This window comes from Oncorhynchus tshawytscha, linkage group LG23 (assembly GCF_018296145.1).
Source record: "Oncorhynchus tshawytscha isolate Ot180627B linkage group LG23, Otsh_v2.0, whole genome shotgun sequence".
In the NCBI taxonomy this organism is placed as follows: domain Eukaryota; kingdom Metazoa; phylum Chordata; class Actinopteri; order Salmoniformes; family Salmonidae; genus Oncorhynchus; species Oncorhynchus tshawytscha.
The window spans coordinates 12,024,117-12,031,634 of record NC_056451.1 but is presented as its reverse complement, the minus strand read 5'-3'; the positions used below and the strand labels follow the sequence as shown (position 1 = coordinate 12,031,634).

At 43.4% G+C, this 7,518-nt stretch overlaps 1 protein-coding gene across 9 annotated transcripts in view; it reads left to right on the top strand.

Moving 5' to 3' along the window:
* Positions 1 to 7,518, top strand: part of LOC112222960 (myocyte-specific enhancer factor 2D homolog) — a 79,723-nt gene that overhangs the window by 47,651 nt on the left and 24,554 nt on the right. The window lies entirely within an intron of this gene.

The following is a 7,518-nucleotide window of genomic DNA, read 5'->3' as shown; positions in this document are numbered from 1 at the left end:
ATAAATGCTTCACAGAGTTCAAGTAACAGACACATCTCAACATCAGCTGTTCAGAGGAGACTGCGTGAATCAGGCCATCATGGTCAAATTGCTGCAAAGAAACCACTACTAAAGGACACCAATAAGAAGAAGAGACTTGCTTGGGCCAAGAAACACGAACAATGGACATTAGACCGGTGGAAATCTGTCCTTTGGTCTGATGAGTCCAAATTGGAGATTTTTGGTTCCAACCGCTGTGAGATGCAGAGTAGATGAACGGATGATCTCCGCATGTGTGGTTCCCACCGTGAAGCATGGATGAGGAGGTGTGATGGTGTGGGGGTGCTTTGCTGGTGACACTGTCTGTGATTTATTCAGAATTCAAGCCACACTTAAAGAGCATGACTACCACAGCATTCTGCAGCGATATGCCATCCCATCTGGTTTGCGCTTAGTGAGACTATCAATGACCCAAAACACACCTCCGTGCTGTATAAGGGCTATTTGACCAAGAAGGAGAGTGATGGAGTGCTGCATCAGATGACCTGGCCTCCACAATCACCCGACCTCAACCCAATTGAGATGGTTTGGGGACCTCCGAGTGAAGGAAAAGCAGCCAACAAGTGCTCAGCATATGTGGAAACTCCTTCAAGACTGTTGGAAAAGCATTCCAGGTGAAGCTGGTTGAGAGAATGCCAAGCTGTCATCAAGGCAAAAGGTGGTTGCTTTGAAGAATCTCAAATATATTTAGATTTGTTTTAACATTTTTTGGGTTACTACATTATTCCATATGTGTATATCATCTACTGCATCTTTATGTAATACATGTATCACTAGCCACTTTAAACTATGCCACTTTGTTTACATACCCTACATTACTCATCTCATATGTGTATATACTGTACTCTACCATCTACTGCATCTTGCCTATGCAGTTCTGTACCATCACGTTATGTACATATTCTTTATCCCTTTACACTTGTGTGTATAAGGTAGCTGTTGTGGAATTGTTAGGTTAGATTACTCGTTGGTTATTACTGCATTGTCGGAACTAGAAGCACAAGCATTTCTCTACACTCGCATTAACATCTGCTAACCATGTGTATGTGACAAATTTAAAATTGTATTTTATTTGTTATTTCATATTTTTTGGTGTCTTCACTATTATTCTACAATGTAGAACATATAAAAATAAAGAAAAAAACAAACGAGTAGGTGTGTCCAAACTTTTGACTGGTACCTCACGTACACACACACACACTCACACTCAATATTCTTCACACAGTTGGGCATTCCTTCACTCTAGTACACAGCTGGGAGGTGATGCATATGTACACACACGGCTTCTCTCTGTGCTGCACATGTTTTGTGTGTGTGTGTGTGTGTGGGCAGCCTGCCTCTCCTGCCAGAACGTGTTAATCCGCTTGACTGCAGATCCCAATCAGGGGCGAGGGAAGGCAAAACGAGGGAGAATGAGCTCTGAAGGAGATGAATAAGCCATGGAGAGGAAAGAGGAAGAAGAGGGGATGCCTTTTTTCTTAAACAGCTCAAAGAGGAAGATCTTCTCACTGCATGGCTTAAAGACTTTGTCACTTCCCCGATTCAAGGTCACGGTGAGAGGAGCTCCTCACGACATGCGCCACAAAACAGCACTTGACAAAATTCCCTCTAAGTAATTGATTCCAATTAGAACATATAATTGCCCATCACTTTCCAATATGAAGGCTCACCACCAAAAGGGTTTCTGGGTAGAGGCCAGGGCCCTTTGGAACTGTCCTATCATAACGCTGATGGTTCCCTAGGAGGCGGCCCTCCCTCTGTTGCCCTGGCGACGCTCCCTACCTCGGGACTAATCCCATTTTGCTATGTCAACCAAATTCCTGGGACGTCCCCTAAGACCTGTCGTATCCCAATATCCTGATCAGGACAGGGTCAATGGGGCCTTCTCCTTAACACGTGGCCTCCAAAGGTCACATGACGCACCATGATCGCCATGGAGACGGTAATAGGTTTAATGATGATGCACCAGGGTGTGATGGTAAATGGCATCAAATCAGATTCAGTTTTTTGTTTTTGTTTAACAGGCACTTAGTCTGCATCATGTTTGTTGTTGTTACTGCCAGGAACATTAATGTAGCAGGGTTGATTATTTAAGAGCAAATGAAAACCACATTTATTTTTTCATCATGGCAAGCTAAATAAATGGTGTGATTTGATGTTGGAGTTAAAATGAATCTCAATATTTTAAAGAGCTTATGCAGCATTATGCCCATTTTAGACTGTTAAATGTAATAGGATGTGATTGCAGACAGATCATATGGTCCTCTGCATATGCATACGTACACTGTCATCCTATGAGCTGCTATCTGACATCTGACACCCGGCAGATTCCAGACCATCCATATCCAATGAGGGCATGGTCCGCTACCTCTGTACTCTGTAAGGAAGCAAGCCATCGGCCCCTCCTGAGATGGTGTGATAGAGGGGATCCATTAACCACATGTATAAGTAATAACACCCACTGCTGGCTATTGGTAATGGTGGAAGACATTCTTCAGGGATGTGCTACTGTTGAATGAATGGGGAGGATAAAGCCGGACAGAGCTGCTATGGCCACTCAGTTTCCCCGATGCAGCCACGTTAGTGATGTGTTCTTTGGCGGCCCAGTAGCGTAGTAAGCAGAGGCTTTAGTTGGGCTCTATCATGATGCCCTGGGGGGCTCCATGTACCTGAATGCGGACAACTGCAAATGGGACGTGACATTACATTCTGCCTTTGTGGACAAGGGCCCCAGCCCGTACTGTTCACCACATACTTCCATTCTAAAGAGAGAGAGGAGGTAGAAAAGGAGAGATGGATGGCATTTTGAGAGCAAAAAAATAGGATGGGAAGCTGTGGGAATAGGTCAACAGAGGAAGGGGGAGAGCAGGTAAAAAGAAGACTGGTGAGGAGAGAGATGGATAGACAGGAGATGGAGGAAAGTGAAGGCCGGATAAGAGGACTAAGGAGAGCAGCATAGTAAAACATGTGGGAGAATAGGAGGCTGAAGTGAGAAGACTGTATGGATTGATTATGAGATCGAGAAATTATTTTTTTCTTTTTTTCTTTATTTAACTAGGCAAGTCAGTTAAGAACAAATTCTTATTTTCAATGACGGCCTTAGGAACGTGGGTTACCTGCCTGTTCAGGGGCAGAACGACAGATTGGTACCTTGTCAGCTCGGGGATTTGAACTTGCAACCTTCTGGTTACTAGTCCAACGCTGGAACCACTAGGCTACCCTGCCGCCCCCAATTAATATAAATGGATAGAGTGGAAGGGAAGAGGGTGAAAGGTGAAGGAAAGTGAGAGATACAGCTGGAGAGAGAGACAAGGACCAAGTGACCACGAGAGAATGAAAGAGAGAGTGAGGGAGAGCAGGAGATGGGATGAGAGTGCCAGAGGGGGAGGGGCAGGGAAGCTCATAGCCCAGCCAGTCACTGCGTGCTGCTCTACAGGGGAATCTTACCCTGGCAACATAATAGAGGGCAGCACTTGAAAGATTGTGCCAGTGGGGGAGTGGTGCGGAGGGACCGGTGAACAGATGGAGCTGACTGAGACGAGCTGATCAGCTGACCTGTGTGTGTGTGTGTGTGTGTGTGTGTGTGTGTGTGTGTGTGTCATTATATAGGACTGCCAGGTCCTATTGTCAGGGCAGTTTTGTATGTAGCGATTTTTGTTATGTTGACAGTCGGCTGCATATGTCCATGACTAACACGTCCCCCACACAGACTTTTGTCACATGTTGTCATTGTTAGTTTTTAGCTTTTTAGGTCAGCACAGACGAACACGGATCATGTTTTCCATGAACAGTGCAGAATAAACAGTATGGTGGCTGAACAGTGTCAGGAAGTTCTAGTGTCTAATTTGATCAGTGAATTTTGAATTGATATGCCTCAACAGAGAAATCGGGTACTGATGGAAGAATCATCTCCATGTGGGTGGAATGTGGAATGTATTTCATAATGTGTGTAATAATATGGATATAATATATACTATATATTTTCGATATCATACTTTACATTATGGATAATAGTATTGGCATCACATTTAAAGTGAATTTGATCTGTACTGGGGGGTTTAGCTCAGTAAACCTGGATTTAACTTTACAGTTGGGTAGCTAATGACTGTATTCATCTTTTTACGTATTTTATTCTCTCTGCCTCTCAGCTTGGCATTGAATTTCATGGTATTGAGTCATCCTCACTACACAGAGAACAGTGATCGTCCCTAGTGGGTGTCCTAGAGAACATCCACTTATCTACTAATCAAATCTCCCATCAGGCAGCACTCATTGTATGGCGGATAATACAGTCATCTCTCTGCCACACAGTACTGTAGATACCCATTTATTTATGTTGCTTTACTTAAAAACACATTCCCCTTTTCCATATAGAATACAACTGAATAGTACATCTGTCGTGTTGAAGAATTTGCCACACTCTAGGTTAGAATTCATTTTGCTAGTGTCGGAATCTGGTTTGCTGTTTGGTCCAGATCCCACTGGCAAAGCTACTTACAGTAAAGCTTGTTTCCAGAATAATGCCAAAACAAGACCCTTTCCACTGTGCATTAGAGCTGAAATGGCCTGACTGCTCTAGCTCTGTGGCTGGTGGTGTGCTTCCGTTTCACCCCCTACCCTTTACCTTTGCTCAATGGCTTTTGTTGGCGTGACGCTTCACATCAATTTAGAGGTGCTCGAATATCCGAGCTGACAGATGAAAAAACACATTGATGTGCCCTTAAACAAGGCACTTAACTCCAGGAGCGCCATACTACTACGGCTGACCCTACATCTATCCGGTGTATGTGACAATAAAATATATACAGTACCAGTCAAAAGTTTGGACACACCTACTCATTCCAGGGTTTTTCTCTATTTTTACTATTTTCAACATTGTAGAATAATAGTGAAGACATCAAAACTATGAAATAACATACCAAAAAAGTGTTAAACAAAATGAAAATATATTTTAGATTTTAGATTCTTCAAAGTAGCCACTCTTTGCACACTCTTGGCATTCTCTACACCAGCTTCATGAGGTAGTCACCTGGAATGCTTTTCCCACAGTCTTGAAGGAGTTCCCAAACATGCTGAGCATTTGTTTTCCTTCACTCTGAGGTCCCCAAACCATCTCAATTGGGTTGAGGTCGGGTGATTGTGGAGGCCAGGTCATCTGATGCAGCTCTCCATCACTCTCCGTCTTGATCAAGTAGCCCTTATACAGCCTGGAGGTGTGTTTTGGGTCATTGTCCTGTTGAAAAACAAATGATAGTCCCGCTAAGCGCAAACCAGATGGGATGGCGTAACACTGCAGAATGCTGTGGTAGTCATGCTGGTTAAGTGTGCATTGAATTCCAAATAAATCACTGACAGTGTCACCAGAAAAGCACCCCCACACCACCACCTCCATGCTTAACGGTGGGAACCACACATGCGGAGATCATCCGTTCATCTACTCTGCATCTCACAGCGGTTGGAACCAAAAATCTCCAATTTGGACTCATCAGACCAAAGGACAGATTTCCACCGGTCTAATGTCCATTGCTTGTGTTTCTTGTCCCAAGCAAGTCTCTTCTTATTATTGGTGTCCTTTAGTAGTGTTTTCTTTGCAGAAATTCTTCCATGAACGGCCAACTCTGATGTGATGCTGATGTGATGTGTTACTTGAACTCTGTGAAGCATTTATTTTGGCTGCAATCTGAGGTGCAGTTAATTGCCGATTTCTGAGGCTGGTAATGCTAATGAACTTGTCCTCTGCTGCAGAGGTAACTCTTGGTCTTCCTTCCTCTGGCGGTCCTCATGAGAGCCAGTTTCATCAGAGCGCTTGATGTTTTTTTGCGACAAATATCTTCCCACAAAACACACACAAATCACCAGTCTCACGTCAACAGTGAAGAGGCGACTCCGGGATGCTGGCCTTCTAGGCAGAGTTACTCTGTCCAGTGTCTGTGTTCTTTTTCCCATCTTAATCTTTTCTTTTTATTGGCCAGTCTGAGATATTGCCTTTTTTTTGCAACTCTGCCTAAAAGGCCAGCATCCCGGAGTCACCTCTTCACTGTTGACATTGAGACTGGTGTTTTTAATGAAGCTGCCAGTTGAGGACTTGTGAGGTGTCTGTTTCTCAAACTAGACGGTCTAATGTTCTTGACCTCTTGCTCAGTTGTGCACTGGGGCCTCCCACTCCTCTTTCTATTCTGGTTAGAGCCAGTTTGGGCTGTTCTGTGAAAGGAGTAATACACAGTATTGTCTTAGGTCAGTTAGGATCACCACTTTATTTTAAGAATGTGAAATGTCAGAATAATAGTAGAGAGAATGATTTATTTCAGCTTTTATTTCTTTCATTACATTCCCAGAGGGTCAGAAGTTTACATACACTCAATTAGTATTTGGTAGCATTGCCTTTAAATTGTTTAACTTGGGTCAAAAGTTTCAGGTAGCCTTCCACAACCTTCCCACAATAAGTCGGGTGAATTTTGGCCCATTCCTACTGACAGAGCTGGTGTAACTGAGTCAGGTTTGTAGGCCTCTTTCAGTTCTGTCCACATATTTTCTATAGGATTGAGGTCAGGGCTTTGTGATGGCCACTCCAATGCCTTAACTTTGAAAGAAGCCATTTTGCCAAAACTTTGCTTGCAAGTTTGCTTGGAGTCATTGTTCATTTGGAAGACCCATTTGCAACCAAGCTTTAACTTCCTGACTGATGTCTTGAATGTTGCTTCAATATATACACATAATTTTCTTCCTCATGATGCCATCTAGTTTATGAAGTGCACCAGTCCTTCCTACAGCAAAGCACCCCCACAACATGATGCTGCCACCCCCATGCTTCACGGTTGGGATGGTGTTCTTCGGCTTGCAAGCCTCCCCCTTTTTCCTCCAAACATAATGAGGGTCATTATGGCCAAACAGTTCTATTTTCGTTTCATCAGACCAGAGGACATTTCTCCAAAAAGTATGATCTTTGTCCCCATGGTTATGTCAATATAGGACTCGTTTTACTGTGGATATAGATACTTTTGTATTGTTTCCTCCAGCATCTTCACAAGGTCATTTACTGTTGTTCTGGGATTGATTTGCACTTTTCGCACCAAAGTACGTTCATCTCTAGGAGACAGAACGCGTCTTCTTCCTGAGCGTTATGATGGCTGCGTGGTCCCATGGTGTTTATACTTGCGTACTATTGTTTGTACAGATGAACGTGGTTCCTTCAGGCATTTGGAAATTGCTCCCAAGGATGAACCGGACTTGTGGAGGTCTACAATACTTTTTGAGTTCTTGGCTAATTTATTTTGATTTCCCATGATGTCAAGCAAAGAGGCACTGAGTTTGAAGGTAGGCCTTGAAATACACCCACAGGTACACCTCCAATTGACTCAAATGATGTCAATTAGCCTATCAGAAGCTTCTAAAGCCATGACATAATTTTCTGGAATTTTCCAAGCTGTTTAAATGCACAGTCAATTTAGTCTATGTCAACTTCTGACCCACTGGAATTGT